The sequence below is a fragment of the Pelobates fuscus genome, chromosome 4, assembly GCF_036172605.1.
Source record: "Pelobates fuscus isolate aPelFus1 chromosome 4, aPelFus1.pri, whole genome shotgun sequence".
In the NCBI taxonomy this organism is placed as follows: Eukaryota; Metazoa; Chordata; class Amphibia; order Anura; family Pelobatidae; genus Pelobates; species Pelobates fuscus.
This window is the reverse complement of record NC_086320.1, coordinates 264,736,667-264,757,846: the sequence shown is the minus strand read 5'-3', so window position 1 is coordinate 264,757,846 and position 21,180 is coordinate 264,736,667. Positions and strand designations below refer to the sequence as shown.

Below are 21,180 nucleotides of genomic sequence, written 5' to 3'. Positions count from 1 at the left end.
TACATGCAGCCATACACACAGCCCAATACATACATTCACGCTGCCTAATACATACCATACACACAGAGGCTAAGCAAGGCCAGACTGGCCCATCGGGTTACCGGGAGATTTCCCGGTGGACTGCAGCACCTGGGGCCAGTCAGATGGCCCTATCATTATGTTAATGCCCTTTAAATGATTTCCTCCTCGGCTGTGAAAGCCTGTGTCAGTCTAAGGGAATTAAGGAGGGATATGCCTGGGGACTGGTGCGGTTACATTTAGGCTCCCTATGGGCAAAGGGGGATCTATAAGTCTCTCTTCACAATTCCCAGCAATTTGGTGCCCATGCTACACCCCTTGCCTCTCACATGCAAGCTCCACCCTCACAATTAAGCTTCATCTTCACACTCAATCTGCTGACCTCGCTGACAGTAAGAGGCTAGAAAATAGCAACTTCACCTACCAGTGCTCCCACAGCCTTCAGTGCCAGGTAAGCTTCAGCCCATGATAGTGGTTTTGTATGTTTGCCTGCTAGTGAGTGAACTTGTGTGTGTGTGCCAGTGAGCTTGTCTGTACTGAGCATATGTGTCAGTGAGCTTGTCTGTAGTGAGCATGTGTGTGTATCAGTAAGTTTGTCTGTAGTGAGCATAAGTGTGTGTCACTGAGCTGGTCTGTAGTGAGCTTGTATGTGTCGGTGAGCCTGTCTGTAGTGGTCATGTGTGACAATTAACTTGTCTGCAGTGAGCTTGTATGTGTGTCAGTGAACTTGTCTGTAGTGAGAATATGTGTGTGTCAGTGAGCTTGTCTGTAGTGAGCTTGTATGTGTGACAGTGAGCTTGTCTGTAGTGAGCATGTGTGTGTGTCTTAGTGAGCTTGTCTGTAGTGAGCATGTGTGTGACATTAAACTTGTCTGTAGTAAGAATATCTGTGTCAGTGAGCTCGTCTGTAGTGAGCCTATGTGTGTCAATGAGCTTGTCTGTAGTGATCATGTGTGTGTCACTGAGCTTTTCTGTAGTGAGTTTGTGTGCATCAGTGAGCTTGTCTGTAGTGAGCATGTGTGACAGTGAGCATGTGTGTGTCAGTGAGCTTGTCTGCAGTGAGCTTGTAAGTGTATCAGAGAGCTTGTCTGCAGTGAGCATGTAAGAGTGTCAGTGTGCTTGTATGTAGTGAGCATGTATGTATCAGTGTTTGTGTGTCAGTTAGATTGTCTTTAATGAGCATGTGCGTCACTCACAGTGAGCTTGTCTGTAGTGAGCTTGTATGTCTCAGTAAGCTTGTCTGTAGTGGTCATGTGTGTATGTGACAGTAAGTTTTTCTGTAGTATGCTTCTGTTTGTATATCAATGAGTTTGTCTGTAGTAAGTTTTTGTGTGTATACCAGTAAGCTTGCCTGTTTGTTAGTGAGATGATCTGTCAGTGAGCCTATTTGTGTGCATCAGCGAGCTTGTGTTTTTGTCAGTGAGCTTATGTGTATCAATGAGATTGTCTGTCTGTGAGCCTGTGTATAAATTAACTTGTGGCAGTGACATTGTCTGTACCTGCATGTATGTATGCTTACTGTTAATGGATTTATTTTTATCCTAAAAGGACCAATATTTATATAGTGTAAAAAATAAACATACCAATAATATATATAATAAAGCATTTTTTTGTATTGGATTGAAAAAAAAGTGTGTGTGTGTGTATGTCCAGGTCGTCCAATACAAAAAGGTTGACGTTTTAGTTCACTACAGGACCATTCATCAGAAAGGTAAAAAGATAATAAAGACAATATATATATATATATATATATATATATATATATATATATATATATATATATATATATATATATATACACACACATACAGACATACCCACACTACATGGCACAATGACTTATGGGGCTGGTACACATTTTTTTCCAAGGCTATTTTGTATCCCCAGTCCAGCCATGAGACTCTGTAGCAGACGTGTACTGCTAATCAAATGCCTTTGACAAATTGAGCAAGTTTGACCACCTCACAGAATTTGGAATCGGACTTAAACTGAAATTCTACAGAGACTAAAATGTTTGAAAGAACCGAAAAAATGTTTTCCATGCACAAGTCTGGTAGCTTCTGCCACTTAATATAACTCTGATAAAAAAAAAAAATGATTTTGACAGTTGGCTTTTTTTGCACTATAGCCACAATTGTCCCTTCATTTTAGGGCTTCCCAAACATTCTCAGTCTTAAAGGATAACTGCAATTACATTTTCACTTCTTGTTTTTTAAAATCGTATTATATTTAATGAAACTCAATTATTGCTTACATGGTGTATCTTTTTTTTAGAAGGTTTCACTTCTTTCATCTGGCTGCTGCAGCAATATTAGGTCAGATTCTACTTGTATCTGACCAACTACTGCTCAACCAACTTGCCTGCTGCTGCAATTGCATTGTGTGCTCTTTGTGAACCTGCAGCAGCAGGCAAATTAGAAAGATTGAATAGCCGTTGGTGAACCGAAAAAGTAGGACCTGGTACAAGAAAATTGCAATCTATATGAGCAAGACTGCAATTTTAAATTCCTATGCGCTCTACAAAAAAGAAGCCATAACTAAACCCTACCCTACCTTGAATTTATGTTGAAACTTTTATCCCATATGTTATTTACCCACCTCCCCAATCCTCCTACTTTAAATCAGGAGATGTCCAAAGTCTTTGTGACAAACATTTTCCTTCCCGAATCCCCCCCACACCATGTAAAAAGAAGACCCAGAGAAAGTGTCATGTTTGCTGCAAGAAAGGAGTGGGATAGATCACCAGTTATTACTGTCCTTCCTGCCCATTCTGACCTGCCCTCTGCATAACAAATTGTTTCAATATCTACCAAGCAGAGCTGAACTTGAATTAAATTACTCTGCATGGGACTTTGTCAGTCTGTTTGTTTGATTTTTTACCTCGGCTTGTCCTAACTAAGCGTTGTTAGCTGCCTGTATCAACCTATTGGCTCATTTTACCGACTGCGACTAGTCTGACTTCTTGATTCCCATGACCTTGGCCTGTTTCTGTTTACTTTAAGCCCTGCCTATATAAAGTGGTTACACCAAAGAACACCAAATAACTCAAAATACCACATTTGTAGTAGTTGTTAAAGGGACTCTCCAGTGCCAGGAAACTGATTGTTTTCCTGTTAGTGCAGGTCCCCTCTCCCTCCCACCTCCCATCTCAGGTTGCTGAGGGGGTTAAAACCCCTTCAGTGATATACCTATATCCAGCGCCGATATCCCTCGGTGCTGGATCAGGCTCCGCCAATGAAAAACTTCACTAATTACACTTGCAGTGTTAAGGGTAGTGGGGGTTGGCACCCAGACCACTCCAATGGGCAGGAGTGGTCTGGGTGCCTGGAGTGTCCCTTTAAAAATTTACTCTTCAGTTAGGATATGACTTCCTCTCATTTACAGATACCTTGTCCTCATGCTTCTGACCACTGGCGGAGTCTGGCAAAAGCACCCCAGTTGACATATGGTGGTCATGTCCCATTACAGGAAATTTAAGAAAGTCAATATAAGCTTTATTAATTTGATTACGTTTTTCAGTTCCCTTTACACCTACAGAAGTACTATTTTACCTGTTTCCATTTCTGCTCTCTCATTTAAAACACTGATCAACTGCTGCTAATCAATTAATTCCATTTTTGTTTGGGAAAACAACAAGTAAGGGATTTGGTACAAATGGTTATTGTGAGTATTTGAGGAGATGCATTTTTCTTTATCAGATAATTATCAAATATACTTAAATATTTAGTCAGCTTAAAATATTCTACTACTTCTACAGCGTGCTGAGCAGTACACCTTCTGGTTTGTGGTCATTGTCACTGCTTATTTTTTTTAACAGTGACCAGTCTCTCCCTGGGGCAGCTTCCAAAATTAGTTTCCTCTTATTGTATACATGCACTGCACCTAACTGACTGTGTGTATTTCATCATTGCCTACTATGTATCATAGATAGGATTTCTTATTGCATCTGTCTCAAATTATTGAACTATCATTCTTACATGACATTAGATCACTTTTATGACTGAATTAGTCATAGTTGAGTGCCAAAATGAGCATCGGGCTGATCATACCGTTCACGTTATCACATTTGGGCATGTTGTGAGGTAATGTGGGTGTTATAAGGGTATTGGATAGGCTGGTTATGGACTTGTGCAGAGGCCTTTAATTGAGGACCTAGTAGAGCAGATCAGAATCTGTGATAGTCAGATATTAGATCTCAATTTAGATTTATTCAGCTGCTCTAGGATAGCTTATTTGAGTTGAACTCTAGGTCCCCCTGTATTGTTTTCAAAGACCCCAATATAGACCAATATTGCTCTGAATGCAATGTTTTATTGAGCAATCAGGACAGTCTGTAACAACTAGCTTTATGTCAAAAAGGGTTCAAAATCCTGGCCTGGAAACTATATTAAAGGATAATATTCAAGAATTTATTGAGAAGAACGTAGTTATCAGCAAAAATCAGCATGGTTTTATGAAGCACAGGTCATGTCTAGTGATGTCACGAACATAAAATTTTCGGTTCGCGAAAGGGCAAACGCGAAATTCCGCAAATGTTCGCCAGCGGGCGAACCGGGCGAAACGCCATAGACTTCAATGGGCAGGCGATTTTTAAAACCCACTGGGACTCTTTCTGGCCACAATAGTGATGGAAAAGTTGTTTCAAGGGGACTAACACCTGGACTGTGGCATGCCGGAGGGGGATCCATGGCAAAACTCCCATGGAAAATTACATAGTTGATGCAGAGTCTGGTTTTAATCCATAAAGGGCATAAATCACCTAACATTCCTAAATTGTTTGGAATAACGTGCTTTAAAACATCAGGTATGATGTTGTATCGATCAGGTAGTGTAAGGGTTATGCCCGCTTCACAGTAACAGACCAAACTCACCGTTTAACGCACCGCAAACAACCGCAAACAGTCCATTTGCACAACCGCAAACTCCCCATTTGCACATGTTTTAGTGCACACTAGTCTAACTACTAATATAGTTGAAACATGCTACTTTTATTCATGCCAGACAACCATGCAGGCCAGACTAACAAACATGCCAGGGCCAATCATAGTTAACCACCTCAGATAGTAACATGACTCCCTCTATATACAGAGTAAACATGGCTCCCTCTATATACAGCGTAACATGGCTCCCTCTATATACAGTGTAACATGGCTCCCCTCTATATACAGAGTAACATGGCTCCCCTCTATATACAGTGTAAACATGGCTTCTCTCTATATACAGAGTAACATGTCTCCCTCTATATACAGTGTAAACATGGCTCCTCTCTATATTGAGTAACATGGTTTCCCTCTATAAACCGTGTAAACATGGCTCCCTCTATAAACAGAATAACATGGCTCCCTCTATATACAGAGTAACATGGCTCTCTCTATATACAGAGTAACATGGCTCTATATACCGTGTAAACATGGCTCCTCTCTATATACAGAGTAACATGGCTCCCCTCTATATACCGTGTAAACATGGCTCCCTCTATATACAGAATAACATGGCTCCCTCTATATACAGAGTAACATGGCTCCCCTCTATATACAGTGTAAACATGGCTCCTCTCTATATACAGAGTAACATGGCTCCCTCTATATAAAGTGTAAACATGGCTCCCTCTATATACAGAATAAAATGGCTCCATCTATATACAGAGTAACATGGCTCCCCTCTATATACAGTGTAAACATGGCTCCTCTCTATATACAGAGTAACATGGCTCCCTCTATATACAGTGTAAACATGGCTCCTCTCTATATACAGAGTAACATGGCTCCCCTCTATACAGGGGCGTACCTGGAGCATTTGGCACCCGGGCGGATCCTTTATTTGGCACCCCTCCCCAACTTTGAAATGTAAAAAACAACTGCAATTTTTTTAAATGTATGTGTATGCAGTGTGTGTATAGTGTATGAAGTGTATGCAGTGTGTGTATAGTGTGTGCAGTCTGTGTATAGAGTGTGCAGTGTGTGCAGTGTGTGCATAGTGTATGCAGTGTGTGTATAGTGTGTGTGTATAGTGTGTGCATAGTGTATAGTGTGTGTTATAGTGTGTATGCAGTGTGTGTAGTGCATGCAGTGTGTGCAGTGTGTGTATAGTGTTTGCAGTGTGTGTATAGTGTGTGCAGTGTGTATAGTGTGTGCAGTGTGTATGCAGTGTGTGTAGTGTGTGTATATTGTGTGCAGTGTGTATGCAGTGTGTGTAGTGTGTGTGTGTATAGTGTGTGCATAGTGTATGCAGTGTGTGCAAAGTGTGTACAGTGTTTGTAGAGTGTGTGCAGTGTGTGCAGTGTGTGCATAGTGTGTGTGCAGTGTATGCAGTGTGTGTAGAGTGTATGCAGCGATCCGCGAGAGTGTTGCTATGGCAACCCACGGCAACGCTCTCGCGGATCGCGAGAACAGAGGACCCTGCTGCTGCTGGATGGGAAACTCGGTGTCAGGGTACCTGTGGTCTCTACCTCCGAAAGAGGTAGAGACTTAGCTGTTCCTCCATCCAGACGGTCTGATGGCTCCCTTCCCCGCGGTCTATCCGGTCATGCTAGGCCGGCCGCGAAGGAGTGACTGCCTTTTACAGCATCTAGGCAGGAAGTAGTCATCAGGACACTCCCCCAGAACGACCTGTCAGTCAATTGCTGCAGGACCAATCAAGACGCCTCGGAGGCGTGGTTACTGCTCTGAACAGGGTATTTAACTGAGCTTCTTTCATTAGCTCATTGCCCTGTCGTGGTTCTAGCTTGTTCTAGTCACTCAGTGCTTGTGTATTCTATTATCCCTTTTGGTTTTGACCCGGCTTGTTTACCTTACTCTGCTTATCTCTGTTACCCTTGATTCGGCTTGTCTCTCGCTTACCTGTCTTCTGTTACCCTCGACCTCGGCTTGTCTTTGACCATTCTATACTGTACTACTTACGTTAGTCCGGCCATTCTAAGGTCCGGTATACGTATCTGGCTACTGTTTGTACTCTGCGTGTTGGATTCCTGTCCCGATCCTGACATTACGACAGGGCCAATGGATCCTGCGAGTACAAACAGTCAGCTTGCCTCTCCTGATCCTAGGTTTGAAGCCATGGATCACAGAATGGATCAGATGGCGCTTGCGCTACAGGCTCTATTATCTCGTGCCAATAACCCACCAGAGGAGATACATAATACCCCTGTTTCTCCTGTCGGATCAGGTCTAGAGGTAGCCACAGTGGGTGCTTCTTCTCGCATTACCCCCCCAGTACGCTATGGTGGGGCTCCTGAGAAGTGTCGTGGTTTCTTAAACCAAATTAGTATCCATTTTGAATTGCAACCTCGCTCTTACCCTACAGATAGGGCAAAGGTAGGATTTATTATCACCCTACTTATTGAGAAAGCTCTGAGATGGGCCAACCCATTATGGGAGAACGATAACCCATTAGTTTATAACTATAACGCCTTTGTAGTTGCTTTTAGAAGAACATTTGACCCTCCAGGTAGAAAGGTTAATGCAGCCAGATTACTGTTGCGTCTGAAACAGGAGAACCGAACACTGGTGGATTATGCACTAGAGTTCAGGTCTCTGGCGTCAGAGGTCAAGTGGAATGAGCAGGCGTATATGGATGTATTTTTGAATGGCTTATCTGAAGTAATCCTTGATGAGGTTGCTACCAGAGAACTCCCTGAGAATTTAGAGGATTTAATTTTGTTCATCTCTCGTATAGATGAACGTTTAAGAGAGAGACAGAACACTCGAGAGAAGAACCGGAGACCTTCTTTTAGGTTAGCCCCCGCTTTTCCAAGTCCTGACTCCACGGTATCTTTGCTTCCTGAACCTATGCAGATAGGGTATACCCGCCTCTCTGAGGAGGAAAGACAGTACAGGAGAAGAGAGGGTTTGTGTATGTATTGTGGAGCTAAGGGTCATTTACTCTCAAACTGTTCCAACCGCCCGGGAAATGCTCGCACCTAAGTCTCTAGAGGACAGGCCTTGGGTGTTTCTATTTTGTCCTCTACTCCTAATTATAAAGATCACAGGCTTCTGCTACCAGTTTCCTTAACTTGCGGGAGGGAAGCAGTAAGGGCTATGGCATTGATAGATTCCGGTGCTGCTGAGAATTTTATCGACCAAGCCTTTGCCAGTAAAAACAATTTCCCATCCCAGCTAAGGGAGACACCCTTGGCCGTTGAGGCCATAGATGGTAGACCACTACTAGACCCTGTTATCTTTCGTGAAACCATGCCCATTGAGTTAAATGTTGGCGTCCTACACGTGGAGAATTTATCTCTTCTGCTCATTTCGTCTCCTTCCGTTCCCATTGTTCTGGGGTACCCATGGTTGAAAGAACATAACCCTATTATTGATTGGGAGTTAGGGGAGATACTCTCGTGGGGCCAGGGCTGCCAGGATCGGTGTTTGTGCAAGGTTTCTCCATTAGCTAATATTAACATACAGGAGAATCCTACTCAGTCCACAGAAAGACAAATACCAGACCTTTACCTAGACTTAAGGGCAGTGTTTGACAAGAAGAATGCCGATTCTTTGCCGCCACACAGGTCATTTGACTGTAAAATTAAGCTTCTACCCGGGACTATGCCTCCGAGGGGCCATGTATATCCTTTGTCTGTTCAGGAGAACTCGGTTCTAGAGGAGTATATTCAGGAGAATTTAGAAAAGGGATTCATCAGGAGGTCTTCTTCTCCGGCCGGGGCGGGGTTCTTTTTCATTAAAAAGAAAGATGGCACGCTGAGACCTTGTATCGATTACCGAGGCTTAAATAAAATAACTGTCAGAAATGCCTATCCCATCCCACTGATTACCGAGTTATTTGATCGTCTTAAGGGCTCCAAAATCTTCACCAAGTTAGATCTCAGAGGGGCTTACAATTTGGTGAGAATCCAGCAAGGTCACGAGTGGATGACGGCATTCAATACCCGGTATGGCCATTACGAGTACACTGTTATGCCATTTGGACTATGCAATGCTCCTGCAGTATTTCAAGAGTTGATTAATGAGGTACTTAGGGAGTTTCAGCATGATTGTGTTATTGTTTACCTGGACGACATACTAATACACTCTAAGGAGATTGAGACTCACCATAGACAGGTCAGAAAGGTGTTACACAAACTTCTGCAACATGGTCTATACTGCAAATTGGAGAAGTGCAGTTTTGATCAGTCTCAGGTAGACTTTCTTGGGTACGTGATTTCTGGGGAAGGTTTTAAAATGGATCCTGGTAAACTCCAATCTATTTTAGACTGGCCTTTGCCCAAAGGACTCAAGGCTATCCAAAGGTTTATTGGTTTTTCCAACTACTATAGGCGCTTCATTAAGGGTTACTCCTCTATCATTGCGCCTATTACCAATATGACGAAACAAGGGGCTGATACTAAGTTCTGGTCTGAGGAAGCTCTTGGTGCTTTTAAGACTCTCAAGGAACTTTTTGCCTCAGCTCCCATTCTAGTTCATCCTGATACGACTCTGCCTTTCCTGCTCGAGGTCGATGCTTCTGAGACAGGAGTTGAGGCTGTTCTGTCTCAAAGGTTAGGGGTGGATAAACCGTTACACCCTTGTGGTTTCTTCTCTAAAAAATTTTCTGGGCCTGAGAGCAGATATGACATCGGGGAGAGGGAACTGTTAGCGGTCATTAAGGCTTTAAAGGAGTGGAGACATTTACTGGAAGGGACACTACACCCTGTTACTATCCTAACGGATCATAAGAACTTGTCTTATATTGGGGAGGCTAAGCGCTTGTCCGCCAGGCAGGCTCGCTGGGCTTTGTTCCTCACTCACTTTAATTATGTACTTACGTATAGACCTGGTTCTAAGAACTCTAAAGCCGATGCTTTGTCTCGTCAATATGAACCATCCACTATAACTGAACCACTTCTGTCCTCCATAGTTCCTAAGGGGAATATCATCGCGAACACGAATCTCAGGATTCACTCTCCATTGCTTTCTGAGATCATGAAGTTTCAGCATTTGGCACCCAAACAGACTCCTGGGGATCGACACTTCGTTCCTGCCGCTCTCCAACTGGAGGTGCTACGCTGTCTCCATAACAGCAAGGTGGCTGGGCATCCTGGTATCCGCAAGACTTATGCGCTGGTCTCTAAAGATTTTTGGTGGCCTGACTTACGCAAGGATATTAAAGAATTCATCGGGGCATGTGAAGTTTGTACCAAGACCAAGCTACCCCATTCGCTTCCATGCGGATTTCTGCACCCTTTAGAGGTTCCTGAAAAGCCTTGGTCCTGTCTGGCAATGGACTTCATTGTTGATTTGCCTATCTCTAAAAAGCACACTTTCATCCTCACTGTGGTAGACAGATTTACTAAAATGGCTCACTTCATTCCCTTACCTAAACTCCCATCTTCGCCCGAATTAGCGGAGATATTCGCCAGGGAGATTTTCCGGTTGCATGGGATACCTTCCCAAATTGTCTCTGACAGAGGCTCCCAATTTGTTTCCCGTTTTTGGAGATCATTCTGCTCCCAACTAGGCATCAAATTGAATTTCTCCTCTGCCTATCATCCTCAGTCCAATGGAGCTGCTGAACGCACTAACCAAAAAGTTGAACAATATCTACGTTGTTTCGTTTCAGAACACCAGGACAATTGGGTCGGTTTGATTCCTTGGGCGGAGTTTGCACACAACAATCTCGTTTGCGATTCTACTCATTCAAGCCCCTTCTTCATGAATTATGGTTTTCATCCGTCTATTCTTCCTTCGGATTCTCCTTCCCAGGGGGTGCCGTCGGTTGATGTTCATGTTGCCAATTTGAGGAAGTTGTGGGATCAAACTCGACAAATCCTTGTGCACAACTCTATGTTGGTTAAGAAACACGCTGATAAACGTAGAAGGGCGGCTCCGGTCTTTGTTCCAGGTGATAGGGTATGGCTGAGCACGAGGAACATCCGTTTAAAAGTGCCATCCATGAAGTTCGCTCCTCGTTATATTGGACCCTACAGGGTGCTGACCCGTATCAATCCAGTTGCGTATCGTTTAGCTCTTCCTAATACCTTACGCATCCCGAACTCGTTTCACGTTTCATTGCTGAAACCACTCATATGTAACAGATTTTCCTCCACAATAGCCCCTCCTCGCTCCGTTCAGGTGGAGGGTCAGGAGGAGTATGAGGTTAACTCTATTATTGATTCTCGAATCTCCCGGGGGAGAGTACAATATCTGGTTGATTGGAAGGGATATGGTCCTGAGGAGAGGAGTTGGGTACCTCAGGAGGATGTTCATGCTCCCCGTCTCCGCAGGGCGTATCACTCTCGCTTCCCATCTCGTCCCGGTTCATTCCGCCCGGTGGGCGTATCTGAGAGGGGGGGTACTGTCAGGGTACCTGTGGTCTCTACCTCCGAAAGAGGTAGAGACTTAGCTGTTCCTCCATCCAGACGGTCTGATGGCTCCCTTCCCCGCGGTCTATCCGGTCATGCTAGGCCGGCCGCGAAGGAGTGACTGCCTTTTACAGCATCTAGGCAGGAAGTAGTCATCAGGACACTCGACCTGTCAGTCAATTGCTGCAGGACCAATCAAGACGCCTCGGAGGCGTGGTTACTGCTCTGAACAGTGTATTTAACTGAGCTTCTTTCATTAGCTCATTGCCCTGTCGTGGTTCTAGCTTGTTCTAGTCACTCAGTGCTTGTGTATTCTATTATCCCTTTTGGTTTTGACCCGGCTTGTTTACCTTACTCTGCTTATCTCTGTTACCCTTGATTCGGCTTGTCTCTCGCTTACCTGTCTTCTGTTACCCTCGACCTCGGCTTGTCTTTGACCATTCTATACTGTACTACTTACGTTAGTCCGGCCATTCTAAGGTCCGGTATACGTATCTGGCTACTGTTTGTACTCTGCGTGCTGGATCCCTGTCCCGATCCTGACACTCGGGTAGATAGTCTTATTAGCGGCCGGTCCCTTTACACAAGACACAGGGCGGCATTTCACCACTCCTGTGAAAGTTCGCCCCGGGCACCCCCCTAGTGAGTGGTACCCGGGCGGACCGCCCCCGCCGCCCCCCCTTAGTACGCCACTGCCTCTATATACAGAGTAACATGGCTCCCTCTATAAACAGTGTAAACATGGCTCCCTCTATATACAGAGTAACATGGCTCCTGAGCTGCGGGTGGGGGCCATATAAAAGAATAATGGGTGGGGGACCTACTGTCCTCCCCCCCGCCCCCACCCCTGAGCGGCAGGTGGGGGTCCTAAGTTACAATAAGAGGGAGGGACCTACTGTCCTCCCCCCGGCCCCCACCCCTGAGCTGCGGGTGGGGGCCCTAAATGAAAATCCCCCCTCCCCCATCAAAGGTGACTAGGGGTCCCCAAGCCCCTAGTCACACATCCAAATAAAAAAGCCCCTACCTACCCCCCTCACCCTAAAAAATAGTGAGGGGGGAATAAAATTACTACCCTGTAAAGTAAAATTCAACTTACTATTCAACGTCTTCTTTTTTCTAAAATCTTCATTTTTCAGCCGCAAAAGGGCAAATAAAAAGCCATCATACCCGTCGAACTTAAAAATAAAATAAAAAAACCCGAGCGCAAAATAAAAATTAATCCATCTTCACCCATGGAGGGCTCCGCGCAGACTAGGGTATTAACATACCCTATTGTTACAATTGTTACTTGAAAAGCATGAGGAATGCCGTTGGGGTGCCACATGCTCATTTGTTATACGTCCATGCACTGCAAAAAAAAAAAAAAATGTATGCAGCTTCCAAATGCATCTAAAATGGATGCTGTCCAGGAGGTGGGAGGGTCTGCTAGGGAGGGTGTGCTGCTGATTGGCTGGAATGTGTCTGCTGACTGTGAGGTACAGGGTCAAAGTTTACTCAATGATGACGAATAGGGCGCGGATCGAACCGCGCATGTGTTCGCCTGCCGTGGCGAACGCGAACACGCTATGTTCGCCAGGAACTATTCGCCAGCGAACGGTTGGGTACATCACTAGTCATGTCAAATTAACTTGATTGTGTTCTACGAAGAAGTAAGTAGAAGTATAGATCAGGGTGTTGCAGTGGATGTGATCTATTTGGATTTTACCAAGGCGTTTGATACCATTCTACACAATAGATTAGTGTTCAAATTCAAAGAAATTGGTCTAGATGACAATTCTTGTTCTCTGGTAGAACATTGGTTTAAAAATAGAGTACATAGAGTTGTCATTAATGGTACATTTTAACATTAATGGTGGTGTCCCTCAGGGTTCTGTTCTGGGACCGCTTCTCTTTAACATGTTTATAAATGATCTTGAAAAAAGCATTGAAAGTTATGTTTCAGTGTTTGCACATGACACAAAACTCTGTAAAGTAATACAATACGTGCAAGATATTACTTTGCTGCAGAAGGATTTAGATTGGGAGACTGGCCACTCAAATTCCAGATGAAATTTAATGTAGAAAGGAGAAAGTTATGCAATTCGGGGTAAAGGATGCACAAGCAACTTATACCCTAAATGGTAGTGAATTAGAGATAACCACACACAAGAAGGATTTGGGATTTATTATAGACAACAAACTAGGCAACGATGTGCAATGTCAATCAGCAGTGGCTAAGGCCAGTAGGGTATTGTCATGCATAAAAAAGGCATTAATTCTCAGGATGAGAATATCATTTTGCCTCTTTATAAATCACTGGTAAGACCACATTTTGAATATTCTGTGCAATTTTGGGCACCTGTTCTAAAGAAGAATATTTTGGCACTGGAAAGAATGCAAAGACAGGCTACAAAATTATAAAAGGAATGGAACATTTTAACTATGAAGAAAGGTTAACAAATTTAAACCACTTAGTTTAGAAAGACGTTGCCTCAGAGGGGATATGATAACATTATACTAATATATCAGGGGGCAATACATTGTGTGGAAATATATTCACAAACAGGATTACAGAATACTTGCCGAGGTCGGGGACACAGAATGAGACACCACGATGAGGGAAAGCCAAAAGTCGGGGATACCAGAATACAGGGAAGTCAAACAAAGCCAAAGTCAAAAACCAGAAATAAACGCTCAGGAACACACTCTCGGACAATGATATAACATTTTTCAACTGTAGGGTAATAGCTTCTGATCCAAGTATGAATCTGACTGCCATTCTGGGATCTAAAAGGAATTTTCCCCTAGTTTGTTGCAAAATTGGAAGTGCTTCAAACTGTTTTTTTTCCCCCTGCCTTTTTTTGGATCAACAGCAAAAGCCAGATGTGAGGAAGGCTGAACTTGATGGGCACATGGTTTTTTTTCAGCCTATGAAACTATGTAACTATGTGTTATTGTATGATACTAGTTATAAATTAGCTGCTTTAGTTTGGTTCATCCATTTCCTTGTTATCTCATGCTGAGTGATGAAGTTAACATCTACCAAACGTTTATTTTATTGATCATTAATACTAGGGATTATAAGGTAATTGCAGATAGCTGCAGGATAGGTGGATGCTCAAACGCATATGACTGAAGCATTGTTTAGTTGTACTCCTCATGGATTCAACTATTAAAGGATTGCATACTTTGATGACCCATCTGTGCTTCCTATCCCTTTCAGTCCTACATTGTTAATGCTCTGGATACATTGTTTCAACTAGCAACTAGATTATGTATTCTAAGGTATTACCAAGTAAGGCAGAGCTAAGAACTCAAATTGAGTAGGCAATTTTAGTTTGGTGCTCTAGCCATTCTTTTCCCTTTGTGGTTTTATAAAAAAAAAAAAAGCCAATACTTATTAAATCTTATAAGTCAATGATACTGGAAATTAAAAGATGGTGTCAACCTCCTGCATTTTGGGTGCATACCATAAGGGACATATTGTCTAAATCAGTGGTTCCCAAACCAGTCCTCATTGCCCACCAACAGTACAGGATTTATGTATTTACCAATTATATTCAAAACCTGGACTGTTGATGGGTCTTGCGGTTTGGGAAACACTGATCGAAACAATGTTTTCCATTTTCTTTATTATAGCCTCTAGGCACCTCTCCATTTAGGGAATCAAGTTTAAAGGACCACTATAGGCACCCACACCACTTCAGCTCAATGAAGTGGTCTGGGTGCAAGGTTCATCTAGTGTTAACCTTGCAGCTGTAAACATAGCAGTTTCAGAGAAACTGCTATGTTTACATTAGGGTTAATCCAGCCTCTAGTGGCTGTCTCATTGACAGCCACTAGAGGCGCTTCCACGCTTCAGTGAGAAGACACTGACGTCCATAGGAAAGCATTGAGAAATGCTTTCCTATGGACTAATTGAATTCGCGCCGCGCATGTGCATTTGTCGGAAGAGGGAGGAGAGTCCCCAGCGCAGAGGGAGCCTGGAGAAAGGTAAGCGTTTAACCCCTTCCTTCCCCTAGAGTCCGGCGGGAGGGGGGCCATGAGGGTGGGGGGGACCTATTAACACTATAGTGCCAGGAAAACTAGTTTGTTTTCATGGCACTATAGTGGTCCTTTGAGTAGGACATTTATCTGGAATTTAGATATTAGGAGGCTCAACCATTATTGCCTTGAGGAGACTCATACACTTGCACTTGCTTTATATTAAGGCCTTAATTTAAGGATTAAGTTCAATATTGATATAACTATAAATGTAGTCCAGTTCTCCAGCAAACACTTTGATTTTTAATGATGGGTGTTTTTTTGTTATTGTTTGTGCACAAGTGTATCTATTAATTAAGTTCATATTCATATTATTATACAGTAATACACTGCTGTATTGTACTTTAATTTTCAAAATCTTTTTTAAAAAAATAAAGATTTTTTTTCCTGGGTCCACCAAATTGACTACAACATTTTAGAAAAATATGGGTGTGAAATTGACCCTTTATTTTTATATATAGACTGAAAACAAAAAAAGCAAAAAATGAAAGTGATGCTATCGGAGGAAGAGGAAATTTGTAACACAAAAAAATGTTTTTTAAAAGTGGAGCAAAATTGAAACACATTACAAAAAGACATAAGCAGGTACAAAATGCTCTTTATACATAAATCCCCATTGTTTTTGTTTCTCGTGCTCCAGAGCAATGTGTGCTTGACTGTGCCAGAACTGAACTGGATTAAGCACGTTTCTAAATATTTAAAATAAATTTAAAAGAATACAAAGCATGCAAAAGTTAAACCAAAAAAATATTAACATGTTAAAGACAATTTTCTATGTTTTATTCAATAGTGTAAAATTCCAGAGAAGTGACAGATCCCAGCTCTTTTTACAAGTGTCTGCATTCTGAACATATGAGACAAGAGGCAGCAAAAATATTTTTACGGTTATGGATCTTGAACTACAACTCACATAATCCCAGGCAGGAAATTATGGCAATTGTATTCATATATCAATGGGAGATACCTCTCAACACTACTATGCCCTGTTATAGTTTTTTTTTTTTTTTTTTAATAAGGTTTCAAGTATAAACTTTTCGACCATCCCAAGTCATTAGCAGGTGTCTTACAACACCAATCTGAGATCTCTAGTACCTTGAGTTTGAGAGATCCAATACACTGCAGCTCCTAAAACTTAAGTTCACTAGTGCCTAACCTTTCTGAGTAGTCTGGATTTTCACTCCATTTTCCTAGTTCTTTAAGTGTAGATTGACCTTAAAACAGGTCTGCTTAGCTTCTAAACTCTAAAAACATTTAAATATATACCGTATATACTCGAGTATAAGACGAGTTTTTCAGCACATTTTTTGTGCTGAAAAACACTCACTCGTCTTATACTCGAGTCAGTTGTCTGTATTATGGCAATTTTCATTGCCATAATACAGACAAGGACCGGGGGCTGTCAGGAAGCTGTAACTTACCTTCACCGCAGCTCCTGCCAGCTCCCTTCTCTCTCCTCCGTCCGTGCAGCTCCCAGGTCAGCTCCCTCTGCAACTCTCGCGAGAGCCGCGGGGTCAGAGCGTTGCCACGGGTTACCGTGGCAACGCTCCGCGCGGCCGTGAGACTTGTAGAGGGAGCTGACCTGGGAGCTGCACGTACGGCGGAGAGAGAAGGGAGCTGACAGGAGCTGCGGTGAAGGTAAGTTACAGCTTCCTGACAGCCCCCCTCCTACAGCCCATCCACTGGACCACCAGGGAGTGAGAGCCCCCCTCCCTGGCCAGCTAACAAGCAGGGAGGGGGGACGAAAAAATAATAAAAAAATAATAATAAGAAAATAAAAAAATAATAATAAGAAAAAAATAATAACAACATTAAAAAAATATATATTATAATAATTAAATAATAATAATTAATAAAATGCCCACCCCACCAATGCTCTGCACTCACACACACACACTGCACTCTCACACACACACACACTGCACTCACACACACTGCATTCATACACACACTCATACACACACTCATACACACACTGCACTGCATTCATTATATACACACACTGCATTCATACACACACTGCATACACACTGCATTCATTATATACACACACTGCATTCATACACACACTGCATACACACTGCATTCATACATACACACTGCACTCATACATACACACTGCACTCATACACACACTGCATTCACACTGCACTCATACACACACTGCACTGCATTCATTATATACACACTGCACTCACACACTGCACTCATATACACACACTGCACTGCATTCATTATATACACACTGCACTCATGCACACACACTGCACTCATATACACACACTGCACTCATATACACACACTGCATTCATACACACACTGCATACACACACTGCATTCATACACACACACTGCACTCATACATACACACTGCACTCATACATACACACTGCATTCACACTGCACTGCATTCATTATATACACACTGCACTCACACACTGCATTCATTATATACACACTGCACTCATACACACACTGCACTGCATTCATTATACACACACTGCACTCATACACACACTGCACTCATATACACACACTGCACTCCATTCATTATATACACACTGCATTCATACACACACTGCATACACACACAGCATTCATATACACACTGCATTCATACACACACACACACTGCATTCATTATATACACACACTGTAAATAAATATTCAGTTAATATAACTTTTTTAGGATCTAATTTTATTTAGAAATTTACCAGTAGCTGCTGCATTTTCCACCCTAGTCTTATACTCGAGTCAATAAGTTTTCCCAGTTTTTTGGGGTAAAATTAGGGGCCTCGGCTTATATTCGGGTCGGCTTATACTCGAGTATATACGGTAATTAATTTAAACTGAGACCTTACACAAAATAATCTTAGAGATCTATGGTTGATATGGTGGAAAAGTTAACCAGGACTGCTCTCGATGACAAATAATCTATACAGAGAACAATAGATGTCAATATTTAAAGGCCTCCAGAGTACTATTTGAGGGTAGTAAATTTATATACTACATTTCATTGTTCATTCTTGATTTCAATGAATGTGAAAACTATTCCATTACAAGCACACACTGCTTCCCTCCTCTGTTAGATGCTCACCCAGTCTCCACTCCTTCAAAAAATCATTACAAACCCACTTCTTCATAAAAGCGTATCAATTAAACTCTTAATAGCTCCCAACTGATTCCTCTTCTGCAACTGTCACTAGTCTAATACTATCCTTACCTTTTGTGTCATTTTACCCCACTTCCTCTAGCATGTAAGCTCATTGAGCAGGGCCCTCAACCCCTCTGTTCCTGTGTGTCAACTTGTCAAGAGGCCAACTTGTCTGGTTACAACTACATGTCTGTTCGTCCACCCATTGTAAAGTGCTGCGGAATTTGACGGCGCTCTATAAATAATATAATAATAATAATAATAATAATAATAATTATAGTAGAATTTGCCACAACTAATATCATGTCTTAAACCGATAGCCTAAGATACCTTTCACCAGTTTAGAAAACGCCATGCATAAGCAAAAAGCAGGTGCTCTATCAGTACTTCTAATCAATAGGACTATTAACACCTTTCAATTATGGTAGAGTGCTCTAAAATATGTTAGCACTTTATAAAGATTAATGATAGTACTCATCGTTATTATTAGTATATCATTAGCAAATTATCCAGCACTTTACAATTATAACATAAAGGTATAACATCAAGTTACAAACTAGAACAAATGGTAACTGGAGATAAGAGTTTATTGAGGACCATGCTCAAAGAAGCTTACAATCTAAAAGAATTACAGTAATGGATAATTAGTCAGTCCAGCTGTAGCATATATTAGAGCAATGTATCTTATAGAAACCAGTGGCAATATATACAAATATAAATTGCAACAATCACTATGACCCATATTTTAGCATATGCTCGCTTTTAATTTATAAAATTCTGAAATTTGATATGATGTACAAATTGAGGAATATAACTATAAATGTATAAAACAAAAATATCCTTTGCCCTATGGTATGTAGTAAACCAATATTAAATACTGTTTTGTTTGTTTACAAATTGAAACAGCTGCCAGTGACTGCGGTTTGTGTTTTGTTACTGAAATGTACACTGTTCTACTTAAAATCATCACCATATTATATTCCTGTTTCATCCATCTCTGTCCTCTGTCATGTTACAGCACTGGTCTGAATGCAGATTCCAGACAGCCATTCACTATGCCAGCACTGTCAACTTACACCTCTAACAATATAACCTATCTGTGCAGCAATTAAAAATAAGGCTCATACTGTAATAGTGAATAATAACAACAATAATAATAATAGTATTGATAATAAAAATAATATTAATAATATATTTTCTACTCCAGTCTGCAATTCTACTCTGATTCTCTAGTATTGATTCTGAACTATTCAGTTGCCTGGGGTATTGCTTAAGGGTCTGGCAATGAATGGGTTAACCTCTTGGTAATTCCTGAAGTTGTGCATTGCTGCATAAAGCCATAGTGAATGTTGAGGGCTGTGTGTTGCATTGCAGAACCCACCACTGTTTTAATTGTAAAAAATTTAAATTAAATGGCAAATTTTAGCCTTGTTTTGACATAGCAACATGGCTTCATTCTATAAGAAAAAAGGTTTGGTGTTCTAATACACTGGTATATATTTAACATTTTAATGTAAATTATGGTTTTGTGTTTTAATACACTGGGACATATTTTAAAAATGTTATGTGACTGATGGTTTAGGGTTCTAATAAACTAAAATGTATTTAACCTTATAATGTAAATGATGGTTTAAAGGTGTAAAATACTAAGATATATTTACCATGTAACGCGACTGAAGGGAAGTAAACATCACAAACATTTGGGGTCTGCCAGCCCCTGTTGAGGACTGGTGAGCGGTGACACCTGCCCCTCTGCATGCAGATATCCCTAGGGATAAGGCAAAATGAAAATGGTACCTGTGTGCCAGCTCTAGTCAGCAGATGAACCTTGGTTAGAATGGCTTATAAATGCAGTCCTGAAATCCTGGGCAGATGAAGGATGCTGAGCTCTATACTCCACAGACAGAGGCTTGCAGCTGGATGAAGGGATGGATGGTAGGGAGGTTACAGCTCTCCCAGCAGGCTTGGTTTGTGCTGGGTACAGATTATAGGCTGGCTGGCTGGCTGTGCAAAGGCTGTGTGTGTGCGCACTGCGTTGCCTTCTCTCGCCCTGTCCCCGAGGCTGGCGACTGCTCCGGGTCAGCGTTTTGGGGGGTGCAGACAAGTTCCCAAGCTGAGTCACAGCGGTGGCCGGCCGGCTACTGGAAGTCGCCCCGCTGGCTACCCTCGTCCAATCACTGCGGCTGGTATGAAAGTACGAAGAGTGGGATGTGCCAGACAGTCAGTGCCAACCCCTGTGCAGGGAGAGACTCGTGCTCTGTACATCTCACTGGGCTGGGAACAGATAACGTGATAGAGATTAAGGGATATATACTATTTCTGTATTATACTAATAGATGTGTGTATGTGACGTATAATCTATACATAATCAATATAATAGGGCAATCTATAATCGTTGTCTTATATAATAACATATTGAAATCCATACTGTAATTATGGATTTCATGTGAGTGAGATGTGTCTGAGTTACAGTTTCATTAAACTGATTATCTATTTATCTCTCTCTCTATATATCTCTAACTCTCTATCTACAAGTGTGTGTGTTTATACAGATATTCTGCACATCCTCTGTGCTCTGTGTACTCATCAACATCTAGAATTGTCACCCACTTGACAATTTCTTCATTTACTTACTCTTGTTTAGTTTTTATTATAATTATTACTATTTCATCGTGTTTTATTGGGTTTGTTAT

General features: G+C 41.9%; 1 protein-coding gene across 1 annotated transcript in view; it reads right to left on the bottom strand.

The window, feature by feature from the left end:
- The window catches only part of MYRIP (myosin VIIA and Rab interacting protein), a 727,567-nt gene extending 706,938 nt beyond the window's left edge, over nt 1-20,629 (bottom strand). Inside the window, exon 1 of the mRNA XM_063452086.1 lies at nt 20,285-20,629. The gene's annotated coding sequence lies outside the window, so the exon portion shown is untranslated. The remainder of the gene's footprint in view (nt 1-20,284) is intronic.
- Between the last annotated feature and the right edge of the window lie 551 nt (nt 20,630-21,180).